Source organism: Carettochelys insculpta, chromosome 31 (genome assembly GCF_033958435.1).
Source record: "Carettochelys insculpta isolate YL-2023 chromosome 31, ASM3395843v1, whole genome shotgun sequence".
In the NCBI taxonomy this organism is placed as follows: Eukaryota; Metazoa; Chordata; order Testudines; family Carettochelyidae; genus Carettochelys; species Carettochelys insculpta.
In genome coordinates, this window is record NC_134167.1 from 7,075,680 (window position 1) to 7,095,868 (window position 20,189).

The 20,189-nt window shown below is 43.9% G+C and overlaps 1 long non-coding RNA gene across 1 annotated transcript; it reads left to right on the forward strand.

Moving 5' to 3' along the window:
* The first annotated feature begins 1,363 nt into the window (after window positions 1-1,363).
* On the forward strand, window positions 1,364-18,777 carry LOC142004268 (uncharacterized). The gene is made up of 2 exons (XR_012642956.1): window positions 1,364-1,610; window positions 18,385-18,777. It is a non-coding gene; the product is annotated as an uncharacterized LOC142004268 (long non-coding RNA).
* Window positions 18,778-20,189: the final 1,412 nt, after the last annotated feature.

The window sequence follows — 20,189 nt, forward strand, 5'->3', positions numbered from 1 at the left end:
CCTTCCACATGTTGCGAGCCTGGGGTGCCATGGAACTCCTATGGAAGCTGTTATGACATGGATATTAATAACTGTAACAGAGACGCTCCTTGGGCCTACCTGTGTTATATTACCAGAGATGTTGACAGGAATTAACATTATTTAACAGAATAATAAAGCTGGTCTGTGTGTATTTGAGATTATACAGTGAGGAAGGAGGTGAGGGTAAATCTAACCTTTTCTGCTCCTTCTCCCAAATAATCCCCTAACCTAAATCTGTAGTCACTGCACTGACCTCAGCAGATTGGGCCAGGTTGGGCTGTTTACACCAATGTAACAAGAGTGCAATCGGAAGCAACTTTATTGTCCCTGACCCCAGAAGAACTCCACCCTGGTCAGAAACGGGCTGAAAGAGGAGGGGATTTTTTCTGTACCACACAGAATTAGAAAAATGAGTGAGCACTGGCCAAGCTTTGAACGAGTTAAATAGCCACTGCCTGAACCTTTTAGAATGCTGCAGCATGAAAGATTTATGCTTATCACAGCCAGCCAGGACACTTGGTAAGCTGAGTTCCCATAGGACTGGGTCAAAATGGTCAGGGCTCAGTCATGACCTTACTTTCCCCATCTCCCTCTCCCGCAAGGAGGGATTGGATTTCTAACACTCTCTTCAGTCAACCTAAGAAGACAAAATTCAAACAAGTGGCACCCTCAGAGCTGTGGTCAGCATGGAGGGGGCGCAACCGGCCTCTGATCTGAAGTGCCCCTCGGCTGCTTCACTGAGGCAAGTCCCTCAGGAGGTAAACTGAAAAGACCAATTTTTCCCAGATCTCAGCACTAGGAAACAGGCATTCCATCATGAGATAAATTGAGGAGAGGAGAATTTGGTCAGACCACTCTTGCTGAGGCAGCGACAAATGTAATTTATTACCCTCAGGCCTGCAGAGACTCAGGGAACTCGTGGAGAACATGCAGCATTAAAGAGGCTTGGCCCTCTTTGAGCCTTTTTGGAGAGTGACTAATCGAAATAGGATATGCTCAACTGATTGAGCACATTTAGACCTTTTGAGTTATAAAATAAAGGTTATGCAGATACTAGAGGAAGCAATGACCTAGTCGTTCTGGCACTGGCCTAGGAGTTCTAATTCTGTCTCTGCTATAGACTCCACATATGACCTTGGGCAAGTTGTTTACTCCTTCCTGTATATCAGTTCCCCATTTGCAAAATGAGGATCATAGCACCTTGCAAAGATGCTGTGGGCATGGTGCCCTGACACCAGAGGCTACAGAAATACCTGGATACATTACACTTTAGAAAGGAAGGGAGGCAATACCAGCTCCAGCATGGTAAATAGTGAGGATGAGATACATAAATAAATGAGACTGCGTGTACAAACCCAGCCTTGGTTAGAAAGTGGTCAAGTTGCAGCCAGAGGCTTGATTAAGCCCTCCGAAGATGCACCTATGCTGAATGTCAGGCCTGGAGGGAGAACATGGAAAAAAGAGGTAGCCCAGCAACTAGGAAGAGGAAGGGGAGAGGAGAAGACAAGTGTTCCCACGGAAGAGCTGGAACCGTGATGGGAGACAAGGGGCCCTGATGAGCTGTAGCCTGCAGGAAACCTTGACTAAGGGTAGGACAGGACCAGCCAGGGGTTGATGGTATCACGGAAGCCTGTGGTGAGACATGGGGACCATCTAAGAAGCAGAGGCAGGCCCATGACAGGCTGGTGGCCAGCTGGAGTAAAGGCATGGTTGTGTTTTCATATTTTTGTTTGATTTTGGTAAAAGACTCTGGGGCCCCAAAAGGGCTTAGACTCTTTATAAAGACTTGAATGGCCAAAATATTGGGGAAACTAAGGCAAAGTTGCTGCAGCATTACATCTGAAGGCTATAGGGTGTCTGGAGCATGATCTCTGACACAGTGAAGTACTAACAAGGTATGGCATTATCTGAGGACAAATTTGAGGAAGGGGGTCTTATCCACAAAAGCTCATCGCCTCATAAATTTGGTAGTCTTCAAGGAGCTAAAGGACTGCTTGTTATTACCATGTTGTTACCAACTAGTTGTCAGTAAAATCCTCCTAGAGCTCTGTACCCTCTGTATCCCAGTCAGCTGCCCAGCTCAGAGAGCGACATTCCACCTTGTTCTAATCTTCCTGAAAAAGATGGTTTACATAATTATTTCTCTTGCAAATGCATTCAGGCGAATTTACTGAGTTACTGAAAAAACGTGAGCAGATGCCCCGGCCAAGGAAAGGTATGTTGATAAAGGTAAAAGAGCTTTGGAAAGGCTAGTTTGGTCCTGCCATAGCTAGTGTAAGGTGAAGCATGCTGTCACTGTACCTTAGCTCAGCGTGACTGTGTTTGCTAGTTTCCACAAGGGCTTGTGCCTCTCTCACTCTTGTTTTTATGGTGCATCCATCACGTGGTACTTAGCTCTGGTAATCAGAACTTCTAAGTTATATTACAGGCTTTGTTCCAACTTCACTGTATGACCTTACAAAGGTAACCTGCATCTATCTTGTTTTAAAACTGTGTCTCATAGTACCTACGTCATAGGGGTGCTGTGAGGGAGCATTAATATTTGTGAAATGCTTTGGGATCTCTCAGGAGAAAGGTGCTCTGTAGGAATACCAAGTGGTGTTATTTCATCCAAGCAGTGATTAAATGATAATACTAAATGCCGGAGCCCACCACTTCCCATATGCGCCAGCTCGCGTATGTGTAGCAAGGCCAGGCAAATGACTAATACAAACCTGAAGAGCGACAGCAGAGCATATTGTAAAGATCAACCCTATTTCAGCTTATGTTCCAGTCAGAAATGCCAGAGATTGTTTCATAGTCTTCTGCAATGTTCATTATAAAAGTCCCCAGATGGCAGATGGCTATTAGCTCACTGTGACCTATATAAATGTCAAATGTAAAGCTATTGCCCCAGTGAAAATCTCAAAATAAATAACAACAGGAGGGTTGCTGCTCCGCTGCCACCAGGATTTATGGGTTATGAATTCCTACTAATTCATCCCAAAGCTGGCAAAGGAATGAAGCTTGTTCTTTTTTGAGGGATTCACTTAACACCTGCTTACAGATGAATTTCAGTCCTGTTTGCCTAACTCCTGAACCAATCTCTTCTCTGTTTTCTGCCTGGGTTCTGAACACTTCCTGCTAAAGGGACAGCTGGTTCTGGGAGAAAACAGAACTTACACAGGGTGGTATTGATTATCACTACACAACATCAGTGTCCGTCACTGATGACAGTGGAGACCTTCCTTTGTTTGCCATTATCAGGTAGCAGCCACTTTAACAATGATTTCCAACTGTCTTTTGTTGCCTTTATTGATCACTACTATACCTTTAAATTATGTCAGGGCACTGATTCCTCTGTCACCAGCATCTGTTTTCACAGGCTGCATTCTGCTCTCAGATCCATTTGGTTTGTTTAAATTAACTGTATGATTTACCCGGTATTGCTCAGGACCTTAACTCAGTTACTTTTTGTTTTTCTTCACTTAAGGCATTGTTCTGGGGTGGGACTGGGAATGAAGGGTTCACTATGCAGGCTTCCCTGGAGAGAGTGGACTACCCCAGCCAGCCACCATGGGCCCCAGAGCAAGATGGGAGGGGGACCTGGTTTTGTGCCTGGAAGCGGCGGGGCTTTGGGCCATCAGCCCTTAGCACTACTCAGACCGCAGTGTTGCATTCACCCCCCAGAGTCATACAGAGGTGAAGCTCTGATATTGGTTGAAAGTCATGGATCTTGGTAGCCGTGAGTATTTCCTATCCTAAATTGTAGTCATGCCTGGGCCTGGAATATGTTTCTCTGATTATATCTTCTACACCTCAACTTGTCAAATTAGCTGGCAGAGGGATTTTTGTTGCCAATATTACAAAATAAGATTCAGTGTGTATGTGAGAAAGTGTGGGAAGGCAATCGAAAAGTACTTTATAAACAAAGCATTGCCTGTGGAACTGTATAATAAATTCATACATCAAAAAGCTTACCTTCACAGTACTTACTGTAGTATTACTCTGGCATGTAGTTAGTGTGTGAGAATTCTAAAATTACATATATTATATATAAGTAAGTATTGAAATAAGTCACTCAGGTATCAAGTTCAGTTTTAGCTAATACAAGTTAGTAATACAAAGTGATAATTACATGTAACCAAAAATAGAGTTGTGCTGTAACTACATGGTAATAATAGTTTAATTACACATTAGATATAATGTACCACTATTATGATGTTTACCCAAAAATACATAGTGGTTTACTGTGTCTTTACAAAGTCAATGCTAGCAGTGGACACCATCCACTAGTTATCCTCGTTATTTTTTGTCTAAACCCCTGGTACATCAAAAAATTAAACATGCTTAAAGTATTGCCTTCATCGTCTATGGTAATTACATGTGCTTAAAGTTCAGAGAACAACAGTTACCCTACTATGCGTACTGTTGACAAATGCCAACCCCATTTTTTATGGCAATCTTTGCAGGACATGGGTAATATAGCGCATCCCATTTTTCCTGTCTTTTTTAAGGACAGGTTATTCCTCAGATCAGAAGGACAGATTCCCAGATTGCGTAAGGTGACGTCATTCCATTGAAGTCAGGGAAACTATATCCGCTTACATCAGCTGAGAATCTGGGACAGAATATGAAATTATACCCTCTTACTCTAAAGGTACATTTGTTAGGTACATTATTTTTTTTCCTTTTCGTTGACTGGAATTTATTATGGAACACATATAATAAAGAATTGTCCACCTCCACTTCACATCTGTTGCATTTCCATTGTTCCAGGGCTTTAAATCAACTGGTTACTGAAATTGCACTTGAAAATTAATTTCCAGCAAAGCTTTTGCTGACAGCTGACAGATTGCTACATGGCTACATAAATATATATATTGTCCATGCCCTAATGTGAAATGGAGGTCTTTGAACAAAGTTTTTTGTTTGTTTTTCTTTTTCTTTATTAAGTCTGCAATTCCACAATGCCACAAATAGTACCATGTTCTTTGGCATTCTGCGAATCAGTGTCACTGGTTAAACAATTTTACTCAGCAGCCAAATTCTATGTACTGGGAAGAGGCTAAATGTGGCCTTTCTGTATGGCCCATGCAGTAGCAGCCTGTTTTAATAGATAAGATGCTGAACTGGGACTCAGGCAGTGGGACTGTCAGCCACTGGGGCACAACAGCAAGGTGTGCCCCCCATCACCCTACTCCATAGCCCAGAAAGGGCAGAGCCTTAGGCTGAAGGGGTGGTTCAGGGCAGGCAGCACTGGGCTTTACCCAACCCCCAGCCCTCAGAGTTTCTCAGAGCAGCAGAGTGGCACTTCTGAGGTGTTTCCAAGTGACCCAGTAACTGTGGTGGCAGCCAGGCACTCTGGGCCCCTTTGAAATGCTGGGCCCTGGTCCATTCACCCCCTTGCATTGTCCTCTCCCCACAGGAGTACTCTTACTGTCTCTGACCCTGATTTTCAAGTCTCTCCTCATTTCTATGTCATATATATCCCACAATCCTTTCTTTGCCTTGTCTTTAAGTTCTGAGGGGCAGGGTCTGATTCACTCCACATGTTTGTGCAGAGCTTCGCACATTAAGTCACCAGTCCTAAGCCTATTTGCTGTATTATAATGCAAAAAATTATAAAAGACATGAAAGCATTGCTCTGGCCTGTGGAGATTTCATAACACAATATGCAGTTCTCCATCTTGACCCCAAAAGTGGAGACCACTAGATCAAGATAAAGGATTTCATGCTAACTTTTATAGTCTTTGGGCACTGTGCCTCTTGCATTAAAGAGGAAACAAATTTGTATCAAATTGTTCTGTTAGTATTGCCCGCTGCTGTGTACCTTGGCCAAACCAATGCAAAAGAATAAATGGACATAAATCACCAATCAAGAACAGTAACATTCAAAAACCAATGGACAGGCACTTCTGTAGATACATCTCTGAGTTAATCATTTTCTTATTGGCGTTTTTAATATTGTATCAAGACCTTTTATATATCATTGTATTAAGCCCTTCTATATAAAAATTTTGTATCTTTTCATATAGAACATAGAAACTTAAGTCTTTTTACATAAAAATTGCGTATCTTGTAGAATAGTTCCTAGAAATAAGTAAGGTAAAGAAAACACCTTTGTACCCACTTTTTTTTGGTTTGCTTAACTGATTGCCCTGTTGAGTGAATGAGGTATAAATGGATAAGGCATGGAAGACAAGCACCTTCAGGTATTTGCAAGGGTTGGAGAAGGGAGGAAAGCCAGATTCGAGACCAAAGAGAAGGACAATTGAATCTGTGAAGTGGGCTTGTTGAAAGAAGACTGGACATATGGATGCCTCGGAGTCAGCAGCAAGTGTCTGCCTTTGGAAGCACCATCCTTTCTGAAGGTGAATGAGACATCACCTGGAAGAAGACACCCCAGATGTCTAAATGCATATGCATATGATGGCTCTTACCAATTATGCATATGCATGTGCTAGCTAACTTGTGTCAACTTGCATGATAGGGAGGACACTATAAATCTAAGCCATCTTGCAGAAGGACCCCCAGGTCTTGTCTTGTCAACACTGGAGCATCAATCCGGATCAGCAGAAGTGCGGCTCTGCCTATTCCCCATCTAACTCATCTGTCCAGTGCAGTTAGGGGAAGTAATTATCAGTTACAGGAACAAGATGGAGTGTTCTTGTGTGAGTGTAATATACCATATAGCATATAAGTATTGATTGCTATATGTGTACTACCAATAAATGTGGTGTTTTGTCTTTTTCCCCGAAAAGATCCTGTGCAGTACTTTTAAGTACAACACTTCAGCCTCCCTGGACACTCTTGAAAACGTGAGACTTGAAAGTTGACATACTTAAGCAAAAAAACTTTCAATATCAGACTTCAGTGTGATACCCCAGAGCTGGAATTCATATACAAACTTCATATTATCAGATTGAGTCTGAATGGAGAATGAGAGTGGCTGGCTCACTATAACAAGTAAATTTCCCCCTTTTAGCATTTAGTATTTACACCTTCTCATCAGCTGGTGGGTATGGGCCACAGCCATGCTGATGGAATTGACCTCATTAGCAGTGGTCCTTCACACAGTAACATAGTAACATAACACTCCCATCATTGCATATATGTATATATTGTTACTAATAATTACATCCCCTAACTGCACTGGCCAGATGAGTTAGATGGGGACTGGGCAGAGCCACACTTCCACCGATCTGGATCAACGATCCAGTGCTGATGAGATGAGACCTGGGGTCCTTCTGCAAGGTGCCTTAGATTTATGGTGTCCTCCCTCTCATGCAAGTCAACACCAGTTAGCTAGCACATGCATAAGCATAATTGGTAAGAGCCATCATATGCATATGTGTTTAGACATCTGTGGTGTCTTCTTCTGGGTGCTGTCTCATTCACCTTCAAAAAAGATACATAAAATCACACCTGCCAACCTGATGTTTCCATTTCTTTTCAGCCCACAAATGCTTGTGCCCAAATAAATTTGTCCTATAAATTTTAGTTGGGCTTGTGAGTACTCAGAACCTCTGAAAGTCAGAGCCCAAGTCTTACCAATGTCTGTAATAATAGCTCTGTTACAGTTCTTTTGCACTTTCCCAGAACCAGAGGAAATGGTTATAGAAAAATAATGGCTCTTCCCGTCTGTATACAAGTACTTTTGAATTATATGATGTATGCCTACCCAGTGAAATTAGCAATAATAAGCCATAGCCCCAAGCCCATTTGAGATGCTATGGAAGTGCCACTAGCCCACAGAGTGAGAGCAAAATGGGGCCTATTTTGCTGCTCTGGGCATCTCGAATTCCATGGCCAGAGAGATCTGTTGCAAACATATCGTTTTCTAATCAGTCAAACTCAAGTTCCCCATCGAGCCAAGTCAATCTGTATACAGATCCTGGTTTTCCAGGAATTGCCATTCGCCTATACAGTAGAGAAGGGAAACACCAGCACCCTTTGTCCCTCTGCAACTCAGCATGGCTAGAGTTAACATGACCCAGAGTCAAAAACAAAGTAAGCTTTTCCCTTCATTCTCTGGCATGCTGGTTACTCAATTGTGTGAGTATTTGCATGACCATAAATTCTGAGCTCTGGAGGATAGAGCCAGCCAAAGACTACATGTGCAGCATACTATAATGGAAATTGCATGTGTTGTGAGAAGTTGTTAAATGGAACCATTGGATGATAATTGGCCCAGCCTTGCTGTTAATATTGTTTGATTTCCTCCCTCCATCCATAAAACAAAGCCCTCCTCCCAATCAATTCTCTCTCTGTGATGGATCTCTCCCTATATATTTTAAAGAGAATGTTTCTGGCTACCAGAAATCACAAGAGACCCTAGACGGGCCTAGGTTTCTGAGCAAGACTTGGATTTCATCATGCACAAGAGTCCAAATGAGCTGTATCTCCTCATTCCTGTTTTTGCTTATTGCCTAGCAGACAATGACATCTTTTGGAAAAGCCTGACCCAATCCAATACAGTCTGTGATCTTTCCCAGCCCCCAGCCCCAGTCTCCTCCCAATAAAGAGGCTGTTCTTACAGCTTAAAGGAACATTTCTTTTTTATTTGGTTCTAAATGTGCCAATCATTTGTTTCATCATATGCCCCTTTGTATTGCGGGAACAAGGAGTCACCAAATTAAATTAACAGGCAGCAGGTTTCCAATAAAGGGAAGTACTTCTTCACACAAGCTACAGTCAACCTGTGGAATTGCTTGCTAGAAGATATTGTGAAGGCCAAGACTATAAAAGAGTCCAAAAAAGATCTTGATAAGTTCATGGAAGATGTGTCCCTGCCTTCTGTTTGCCAGAAGCTGAGAATGGGTGACACCAGATGGAATATTTGATGACTGCCTCTTCTGTTCATTCCCTCTGGGGCACCTGGCATTGGCCACTCTTGAATGATAGGCCACTGGGCTAGATGGACCTTTGGTCTGACCCAGTATAGCCATTCTTATGTTCTTTCATTCCTATGTGGGATGGAGTTTATTTGCCACTGTGTCTTCATAGTTTTGAATGACGTATATGGCTTATGAAAGGGACTTCTACTGGGCTGCAAATGATGGGGTACCATGCACAGCAGGACCCTGGCTTGTATTGCTCCCACTGAGATCAATGGAAAAGTTCTGTTGCTTTCAGTGTTGGATGATTGATCCACAAATCCCTAATGCTTAATCAAAGTGGTGAGAAAGGATTTGAAAAGATTCAAAGAGGAACTGGAGGTGTATATAGATAAAAGGAATAACAAACAATGATAGATAGAGTACTGGGAGGGTGATGAAACCTCATATTTCCAGCTTAAACCAACCGCATGAGACTTTCGTGGGAGGTCTTCCTCCGCCTGCTTTGAGTTTCTTGCACTTTCTTCTGAAACATCTGCTGCAGGGCACTGTCAGGGACTGAACCCTGGGTTAGATGGGCTTTGGTCTGATCCAGTCTCGGAATTGTTATGTGCCTCTTAGGCTACGTCTACACTAGCCCCAAACTTCAAAATAGCCACGCAAATGGCCATTTCGAAGTTTACTAATGACGCACTGAAATGCATATTCAGCGCTTCATTAGCATGCGGGCGGCCGTGGCACTTTGAAATTGATGCGCCTCGCCGCCGCGCGGCTTGTCCCAATGGGGCTCCTTTTCGAAAGGATGCCGCCTACTTCAAAGTCCCCTTATTCGCATCAGCTCATGGGAATAAGGGGACTTCGAAGTAGGCAGGATCCTTTCGAAAAGGAGCCCCATCAGGACGAGCCGCATGGCAGCGAGGCACATCAATTTCGAAGTGCCACGGCTGCCCACATGCTAATGAAGCGCTGAATATGCATTTCAGCGCTTCATTAGTAAACTTCGAAATGGCCATATGTGTGGCCATTTTGAAGTTTGGGGCTAGTGTAGACGTAGCCATCATGAGCACCTTAAGAAGTAAAAAAAATAGAGGAAACAGTTCTACTTGAGGTGTCTGGTACATCAGGAAAGCTTTCCAAGAAAACACACAGAACCCTGAATTCACCTTTTAGTGGGTAAGGAACACAAAGAACTGGTTCTGTACAATATAGGCCTTTTTCTCTGTAACCTGTACGCAATGACACAGCTGGAAAATTTAGTTTTATCTGCCACACAGAATTAAAAACTTAAAATATTTCTTGCTGAAGCTTCTCAGTTCCCCTTCATTGCTTCTAAACATGTTCTGAAGGGTGGATAGGGTTTGTACTTCCTAGCACTGTGAAATGATGGCCTTTCAGAGTGGCTGTGTCTATACTTGCATTCCTTTTTGAAAGAGGCATGCAAATGAGGGGAATCAAAAATGCAAACGAGGTGCCAGATTTACATATCTGGCACCTCATGTGCACATTCTTTCAAAAGAGCTTGTTTTGAAAGAAGAAAAAGAGTGTAGACCCGGCTCTTTCGAAGTAGCCCCCATCTTTGAAAGGACCCTTCTTCCCATTTTTAGCCACTATTTTGAAATAACTACATGAGTGTCTACAGAACGCAACCACTATTTTGAAATACTTTTGAAATGGTGGTTGCTGTATTTTGAAATAGGTAAACCTCATTTCACAAGGAATAGCATTTATTTCAAAATAGGAGCTGTGTAGACGGCGAATGGAACTTATTTCAAAAGAAGCCAGGGTGAGTCCAATGGCTCTATTTCAACATAGGCTCTACCATGTGTAGATGCCCTATTTGGAAACGCATTTTGTGTGTAGCTGAGTTATTTCAGAATCAGCTATTCTCAACCAGTGTTCCCTATAATTTTTTTCCACCCGTGTGTGGAATAAATTTTGTTATGTGCCCCAAGGCATGTGCAGATGCATAACCAATAGAAACACACACTTCCCACTATGAGTGGCAGTGGGCGCTCTGCTAATCAGGGGGGCAGCACCTGAATCACTCCCTGTGCAGCCGTCCACGTGTTCAGCTTACAGGAAACACTGAGCTCATCCTAAAGCCCATGTCCCTTTTCTACAAAGGCCCAAGTGCAGCTATACTGTTGCCAGGAGAACTCAGTCTGTACGCGAGGATAGCCCAGGTTTGCGCCTATGCCTGAGTCAGGTGACTGAGGAGCATGTGACGCAATGCCTGGTTTAAGAAGGGCTGTCCACCTGCCACTAAGGGAGCAGAATGGAGAACTAGGGAGAAGTGCTTGTAGGGGATAAGCAGGAAGTGGCACTAAGGACAAATGTACAATCATAGAAGCTGAGGTAGAGGCTGGAGGCAAGCGCCCAGGGGAAGGAGGAAGGGCTGTGCTCTTCTGCTTATATGGCAAAGGATTAATTCCAGTCCTTAGAGAGTGGGCTGCAGGGAGTGTTGCAGAGAGAGGCTGTGAGCACTAACCTCAGAAGCCAGGGGAGTGTATGTTAGGGTGCTGGAGAAGCTGTTGAGAGCAAAGGCTAATGCTGAAGAGGGGTAAGGGATGGACTATTTGTGCCTTCTGCTGCTCAGGGGAAGAGTTGCTGGTTTATACAGTGTGGTGTCTTGCAAGCTGCCCCCCCCCCCCCACCAGAGATATCACTTGAACTAGGAGGGTCAATTTTCATCCCTCTGGAAGTTGAGAGGGGAAACTCTGGTATTGGGGCATGTTACAGGAAGGCTGATACACACCTACTGTAAGGGTGAGCAGTGTAACACCAAGCACTAGTGTCTTCAGCAAGGCTGCTTGTCCAGTCAGGTGCTTCTCTGCTTTAATGGTGGGAGACAGTGAAGTGAAAATGCCTCACCTAGGTATTTGGGGAACACTAAAAACCCAGGAGAAGGCAGGTATTCAGGGGGTAATTTGCAGAACAAAGAGCAAAGCCGCATGAGTCAGAATGGCAGAAGAAGGCCCACAAGGTAGGGCTTTGCAAATGCAGTTCCCTGATCCAGCTCTGAATTCACAAGCAGGCTGCTCTTACTGCTCAGAGCCCTGTTGATTTCAATGCCTGAAAGTTCTTAGTTGCAGGATTGGGGCTTAAAGCCACATTTCTGGAAAAAACCCATGTGCTGTAACAGAAATGAAGTCAGTGAGGTTTACAAGAAACTTCACTGAAAAACTGGCAGAATTGGAGAGAAAAAGAGGTCTTTCTTTTCTGGGGCAGCCATAGAACTCCATCATAAACCCTACAGGATAGTTGCAAACACCAGAGATGGGGGGATTCTGTTAAGCAGAGGATTTATTAGGAGGATTTTCTATAGGGCTTTCCTATAAAAGCTTGTGATGAGCAGCTGAATGTTCATTGAATCTGTAGGATTGCTTGCCTGAGGTTGCCCTGCAAGGGTGAAGACCTAACCACAACATAATATAGAAGACTCTCCTTTTCTCAGTGGAAGGCGGGTGCCTCGCTGGCTGTGTAGACTAGCTCAGACACAGGGTGAGGAATCGGTGAGCCTTGTTTATGCCTTCTCATTCCACACTACCAGTTTCCAATGACTGAAATTTGAAAGCATGTAGCTGTTAATCTGGGAGTGATTAAAGAGCTTCATTTCTTGGAAGAGTCAGTACTCATCATCTGCTGTGATGAATGAGCCTCTAACATCCCCTGATCCCATTATATTGTGATTAATTGTGCCAGTTTAAGTCAATAATTCATTTGTTAAAAATAGGCCTGTAAAGTATCATTTGTCTCCGGGGAGATATCAGAATTTAAAAAAAAAAAAATCATTTGATACTTCTCATTAAATTAGTGTGGGGAGTTCTATTGACGGGTTCTCTTCATGAAACATTTATTGCAGGCTTATTTGATAAGAAGTTGTATTTGTCTAAAATTATGTCTGCTAACAGATGTGAGGGCCTGCACTTTTCGAGCAGTAATGACAGAATAAAGAGGTGCAAGAGAAGGGAGAAAAGCTGCCCTAGCAAGGGAAGGGATTTCTGAAGATGCGTTTTAAGAAATGGACAGGAATAATATTCCTGATCTTACAATATAAACTTGTTTTCTTCCCCTCTGCCCCCACACCCTTGATTCTGACAGTGCGTTTATGGGACCATATGTGCCTGCAGTGAAAGATGTGTGTGTCCCAAACTCTCATATGTATAAATGGCTATAAACATTACATTCATAGTCATTGAGCTATTATAAATGTTTCAGCTGTGGATGATCCTAAAAGGAACATATAGGGAATAGTAGCTATCCTGCTAATGATAACGGCCATAACTGACAAAGACACATGCTTAATATTTCCATTTCTAGTCACTTGTGCTTTGCACCTCTGTAATATTCCCAGAGAGGTGTGGAAGAATGCTCAGATTATGGGATCTGTCCAAAACTGACCAAAATAACCCTAGGAAGGAGGCTCTCATGAGACGGTCACTTTTGGAATGAGACCCAGCCCATTTTGTTCATGGGAAATAGTCATTACCGTATAAGGTCAGGGACTGTGAAGATTAAGCCACTGGTTATTTTAGTCCAGTGGTTCTCAAAAATTTTGGCCTATGTCCCACTCTGCACAATGCAAACCTTTCGGTGGACCACCAGCCAACCACCCAAGATGACAAAATGCATTTGTTATTGCTAAATACCTTAAATACTCAGTTATTCATATGAGTCTATTGGATCTTAAAAATGTAGATATGCAACTGTAGCATGGGGGGCAACGGGGCACAGGGCTGAAGAGCCAGGGTCGGTTCCCTGCTGTGGGGTGGGGTGGGTGGGTGCATTTGTGCATGTGTAGTCCTGAGCCTGAAGCCCACGTGCAAGATGGTCACGGACCACACTTTGAGAACCACTGATTTAGTCCGTGTGCCCCTCTTCCTGTCCTGTTTGATAAAATGCAGACTCTGGAAGGGCAGTGATTGCAACTTCTGTGTGGATTCAACCCTCACAAAGGTCTTGCAGCCTTTGAAAAAGATGCCTGGAACAGCAACCTCTGCTACTGGGAAGAGTTCAGAGGCTGCTGCTGCTGATTTATTCTCTCATGACTGTGTGCTTAGACTGTGGAGCGCCCCCCTCTCTCTCAGTCCCTGTCCCCCCTGCACTTCTGCTTGGTACCCTCCTCCTCTGCATATCGCCAGGCAGGGATGAGTATTTGGCCCTGTTGCTCTGTCGCCTCCCACCCATTGAAACTCTCCTCCCTTGGACTTATCTGCTCAAAGGTGATAAGGTGCCTCTGCAGTGGCTGGGAAGAGGAGTGTGAAATGGGGCAGGGAGTATCTAGAGCCTGGAGTCTTTTCCTCTTCTCCTTCCACATCTTCACTGTTCATTAGAGAGGAAGTAGGGGAGGATCATGTGGGGGAGTGAGGAATTATTCTAGCACCAGTTGCAATTAATAGGTTCTGGGAGGCACAAAGGTAAAATCCATTGGAACCCAGATCATTGAGTGACTCTCTTGGTTAGCTGACGTCTCTGGAGGATTGGAGTCCCTTTTGCGGGGCCTGAGTAGTTCTGCCATGGGCTGTGGCTCAAGCCTTTCCTGGGAAATCAGGCTCTGAGATTAAGAAGAGTGTTCATGGTGGGAGGAACTTCCATCCTTCTCCCAGCTCTCGTCCAGGCTCTCTGTTGAGATTGTCATAAAAGGGCCAATCAGTCCAGTTTCAAACTTGACCCTGACACCTGCGTGTTTTAACCAGGCAGTACCTCCTGGAAGAACTGTTGTTAATGACATTCAGTTACCACAGACTCTAGACATATTTGAACCAGTGATCTAAGAAATGCAGATCCTTGTTCTAATTGGTGCCGTTTCCCTTCTGTGTTAGCACAGGGATCTATGCACGCAGTTTGGGTTATCTCCAGACAGCCAAGTGTTACAGCTACTGGCTGGGCTCAAGGACTCCTGACTTCTCTTTTTTGATCTGCCTTTCAATTTGGTCCCATAATCTAAAGACATACCTTAGTCATACATGAGTTGGCTCAGTACAGGACTATGGGGGTGAAATTCTACAGCCTGTGTTATGCAGGGGATCAGGTGTTCTAATAGGCCTGTCTGGCTTTAAACTCTAAATCTCCTTGTGACTCAGTTTTCACCTCTGTCATGTTCATCTGAAGGGGGTGTCATGATCTTCCTTTTGTCAATGTTGGAAAAGTACTTTGAGATCCTGTCCTGGAAGCCACTGGTGAATGCCAAACAGGCCTGGCCTTAGGACAAGGGAGTTGCCTTGGACACCTGCACCTTCAGGATCCCATACTCCAATCGTAAATAGTGTCCCTCACCTGCCAGCTGGGCCTGGCTGTCAGCATGCCACCCTGGGCCTTGCTGGGCCAGCTCTGATGGCAAAATGTTACAGCAAAGAGGTCTTGTCTTCCCACATCCCTACAGAAATCAGGGAGAGGCTGGTGCTGTTCTAGGCAGCAGAATTTGGGCCGCAGTTTGTCACTGAGCTGTTAATGGAAGGCTGAAGAGAAAGCAACAGAGCAGGAGGTATTTGCAGAAAACATCAAAATATGGCACCATTTAAGGAAATTTACATATTAAGCAAAGGCTAGGATTGGAAACCCAATACAACCCTGGGCCAGGGTCAGTTCCAAAACATATACTTTAAAAATTACTTCAAACCACAAGTATCTTTGCAAAATTGGTCTCTGTGCTTTTTGCTTGTATCTCTAGGATATTTTATAGCTCCTGCATCAGTTTACCTGGTGAGCAGCCTATTGACCAGACTGCACAATTCTTCCTTTGTTCCAAAAATCCCATTTGATAGTGAGCTCTATTAATGTGATGTGCTTGGCCAAAAATGTGTCACTGCTGCAGCAGGGTGACAGGGAAGGGCCTCTGATGGCTGAGTGACAAGTTTCGAAAGTCTGTGTGCGTTATGAGGAATGTGATCTTGAGCAAGAGCCACATGGGGAGGGGACTGGGGAAAGGAAGAGGCTTATGATTGCTCGATTTGCAGATACAGGCCTTGATAATGGTGTTTTGTCTCAATCTCTGTGGCTTATGCTCACCCTCCTTTCGTAGAGAAATTCATATATTGCCCAATTTCCAAAGTAATGCAGGGCTACCCCCCTTTGGCTGCTGATACATTCATGCTGCTTTTAATTGGTCTCCATAAAGAAACATAACCAGTCAAGTTCATCTTTGGTATAGCTTCCATGAATTAGGTCAATAAATTTAACCCAGGGGTGAGTTATGGCCTATTAAACTTAAGTGTAAACTTCTTCCTACAATCAGCAGCCATGGCCTCTCAGGTATCTGTGAGACCTGCACAGCTTGAACTGAGTAGCCTGTCATCTTCTTGCCCTTTATTAGCAAAGCAAGTTATACAAGCATTACTAAACTCTCATTTAAACTGGCAGACTCCTATTGACCTCTTAATGGGCTTTTTTTTCTTACACTGTTTGATTCTGTTCTGCTATTTATCCATGCTTTACGGATCTACTGTAGGGTCTTATATGCAGTCCATGAGCACAGCATGCAAGGGCCTCGCAATCTAATATTTATCTTCTTCCTTTGCAGGTGGGGCATTGCTATTTTCCCCATTGTACATTTGGGGAGCACAGAGACTACGTGTGTTGTCCAAGGTCACCCAGAGAACTGGTGGCAGAGCAAGGAAATGACCTCTGATTTGGATCCATAACCACGTCTCCTTAGCAGAGAGGCCATATATTCATTATTTGTCCTAACCAGAATGTTCACCCTCATAGTTGTAATATCTTTCACATTTAGCCAACAACGCAGTGGTCGTTAAACAAATATTATAATGTCCATTTTTATAGATAGGAAAAAAGGACACATGGAACGGCTCACTGATTTCCACATGGTCACAATGGGAGCTGCACCTATAGGTTAGGGGCTCCCAGCTCTACACTCAAAGCACTGCACTCCCCACTTCTCTGGTTTAAAAATATAGCACATGTAGGTTGGTTTGCTTTAATCTTCTTTAGCTGTCTTCCCCCCCAAACATAATTTGAATACAGCGCTTCATGGCTTGACTTATGGCTGAATTAATCACTGCCCAGGCCCTAAATAATTCACACCTATGTGCTGTGAAGATGCCCAGTAAGCTGCCTCCCAACACTTTTAGCTGTGAATTATTGCACAATAACTCACCTCCTGTCACTTTCCTTGCTTCACTTTTAAAGCCTCCATTAATGCCAAGCTTCACCCCTTTTTGTTTGGAGAAAGTCTCCCTCTTGCTTCTCCTTCGCCATTCAGCAGTGAAAAGACCCAAGAACATCCCTCAGATGTAGCCGTTATTGTTCAAGAGCATCAGGCTCTGATTTATGGGCCAGATTTGCAAACACTTTACTGACCCAGGTGAGCATTTGCTTGCACATGCATTGGCTGTGCACAGCTTCCCAAGTGTTGGCATCTGGTGAGAACTACCTCTGCAGTGTGAATAGAGAGGTATGTGAGTTATTCATTAGGCAGGATATTAGCTGTCATGACTGCAAAGACTCTGACTTCCACTCAGGGTCATCCACCCGATGGGTGTGGCATTTGCCTTGGACTCCCCCACTGAATCAGAAATGTCTGTGTCCTGTTGCTTTTCCATTTTAAGGCTTCGCCAATAGTCTGAGATTTTTGCTAACAAAGGCAGGCACACTTCTTCTCAGTCTGGGTTTCTCACTGGTACAAAAACCACTGCTTTGTTGTAAAATCAATGTCTATAAGGCTATGTCTACACAGCACATTATTTCAGAATAAACTATTCCAGAAAACATTTTCCAGAATAGTTTATTTCAAAATAGCATGTCTATTCACAAAATGCATATGGAAATAGTGCTCAGCTATTTCAAAAAAGAGTGTCCACACACCCAATACAGCCTATTTCAGATTAGAGCCCATGGAAGCACTACAGATTATTTTGAAATAGCCCATATTCCCTGTCTATACAGCCCCTATTCTGAAATATCTGTTTCTGAGTAGGAGCTATTCCTCGCAGGATGAGGTTTACAGAATTCGAAGGAAGCCATCTGGTGTTTCAAAATTATTTTGAAATAGCTGTTTCGCTGCGTAGATGCTCACAAAGTTATTTCAAAATAGTAGAGGTTATTCAAAAATAACTTTGCAGTGTAGACACATCCTAACCATCAAAAAAAAGAACAAACCTTCAGGCCCCTTGCTAAGGGAAAGGCTATGGTTTCTGTATTCTGTGCTGTTGTTTAGCTGTAATTTACCCCCAAACTGTCTTCTAAGATCCCAGTAAGCAGTGGAAGTGTTGGTAATGCTGCTAGACAATATTGTCCTGTGGTTTGCCAAATTCTCTTGTCCAGCCCTGATCAGGTCCCAAGGGTTCTGGATGAGGGGCTCAACCTGTAACAACTTTTAATTACTCCTGGCCTGAGCTGAATTGGAACTGGCAAATAAGGAACCAGCATAATGCACTGCCAATCCTTTAAGCCATTCCTTCCCTCTGTTCCCACCCGCTGCTGAGGTCGCCTGTCAGCAAAAAGCAGAAAACAGACTATGATTAAGGGCAGGGAATGTTTTTCCCACAGCCTTATTAGGAAAGACTGAACTTTTGTGTTTCTTTTCCAGCTTTTTGTCAAGACCCAAACTGCTGTTAGATGGAGGGGAACCTCACCTTTAAAATAAAAGAAGATTTTGTTCCATTCCTAAATTCCAAGCAGAGAGCCAACAGTATCCCTATTAAATTATATAAAGCGAGTCCAGTCCTTGGCTGTCAGCAGGACCCATCAGTCCTAATTTATCGCCCCAGGAAACACAGTACAATTATGGTAATAAATAATAATAGGATTCAGTACATGACAACATGAATGATGGAGCCTCTCAGAACTCATTTACATTGCTTTGTATTGCAATCACCCTGCTTCTAATGTAATGCCAAGCAAATGAGCCTTTTTGAATATTGTGCAATCTATTCCAAGTCAACTGGCACAAAACTCACTCAATAAATCATGTTCAAACACATGCCTCTAATGACAGGTAAATCAACAATGAAGTAATTGCATTTAATGTATTGAAATACTGGACAAAAACAGTGACCTCAAAGTGACTTTTTGTTAAAGGTATGATATAGTCGCAACAGCAAACGGGTCTCTCTTTTTTTTCTAATCAGGCACTTCTTGCTCAGATGCACCCAGGAGGACTAGCGATTCTGTTCCCTTCACACACCTTGATTCACAGGCTGCTCTCTATACCAGGTCCGTTAGCTGTTAGGAGGTGCAGGTGCTGCTAGTGATCAGTCTATTTCTTTACCAAACTTAGGGCCAGGTTTCCCTCGGTTGTTTTCTATCCATGGGTGGAATGAATTTTGTTGCACGCACCCAGGTTATATAGGGATGTGCACCACCACTCAAAACACAGGCTGCTGGCTGTGGTCACACTGCTATTCAGCTTTGTGGCACCTGAATCTCTTCGACGTGGCTACCCAAGCACTCAGCTTGCAAAGAACACTGCTGATTATTAGGCACACTCATCCCTAGACAGGGTTTCACAGATGAAAACGAGTACAGGATTTAGCCCTAAGCAAAGACCCATATCCTTAGAAGTTGTGAATCAGAGGTACTCCATGGGTGCCAATGTGGCTAAGCCAATTTATACACCTGAGGATCTGTCCTGCGGCTTTGCACTGACTTTGTTCCTTTCCTTGTTTTATTTCACTGTGATGGAAAAGGGAAGAGCAGGACTATCACAGGGAGGGGAGACTTCCACAGTGCCTGTTATCAGCCCACCAGGTGATTTCTTGTTGGTTTGCTGAGAAATGAAGCAATTGTCTGTGTTCAATAACTGTATAGGAGTATATTGGGAGGTGGGCAGAATTCACAGTTTCTCTGGTAGGAATGGGGGTAGCAGTTCTTCCTGGGGCTCCCATATGGCCTGGCTTCCCATTTCCCATAACCCTGGTATGTCATCTCTCCTTCCTGCCTTCTCCAGCTCTTCCACTCTGGGCCTGCTCTTGAAGGAGGGATGGCACCTCAGCGAGTGCATGGAAGGGAGCCTGGCCCTGGCCCACCTCCTGTTTGTGCCCTTGATTCTGTATAAACCAGAAGCTCCCACAGCATGAGCAGCAGAGTGTACATTAGGAAATACTATTAGTGATCAGTGGTGCTTTTCAGTAACGTATCTGGGCTTGATTCTGCACCATTTGTTCGTTTGCATTTGCACAAAAGAGATTGGAAGTGTACATCTGCACTGCAGTGGGGAGCAATCATCCCAGCCTGGGTGGGCAGAATTGTGGAAACTCGCCAGAAATAGCTGTAGGGGCATTGTGGCTTGAGGTCTCACACTTAGGGGGTTGAGTGAGCTTGAGGCCCAAGCCGTAAGGTCCATCCTGCTGTCTTTAGACTACTAGCTTGCTACCACAAGTCTGCCCACTTGGG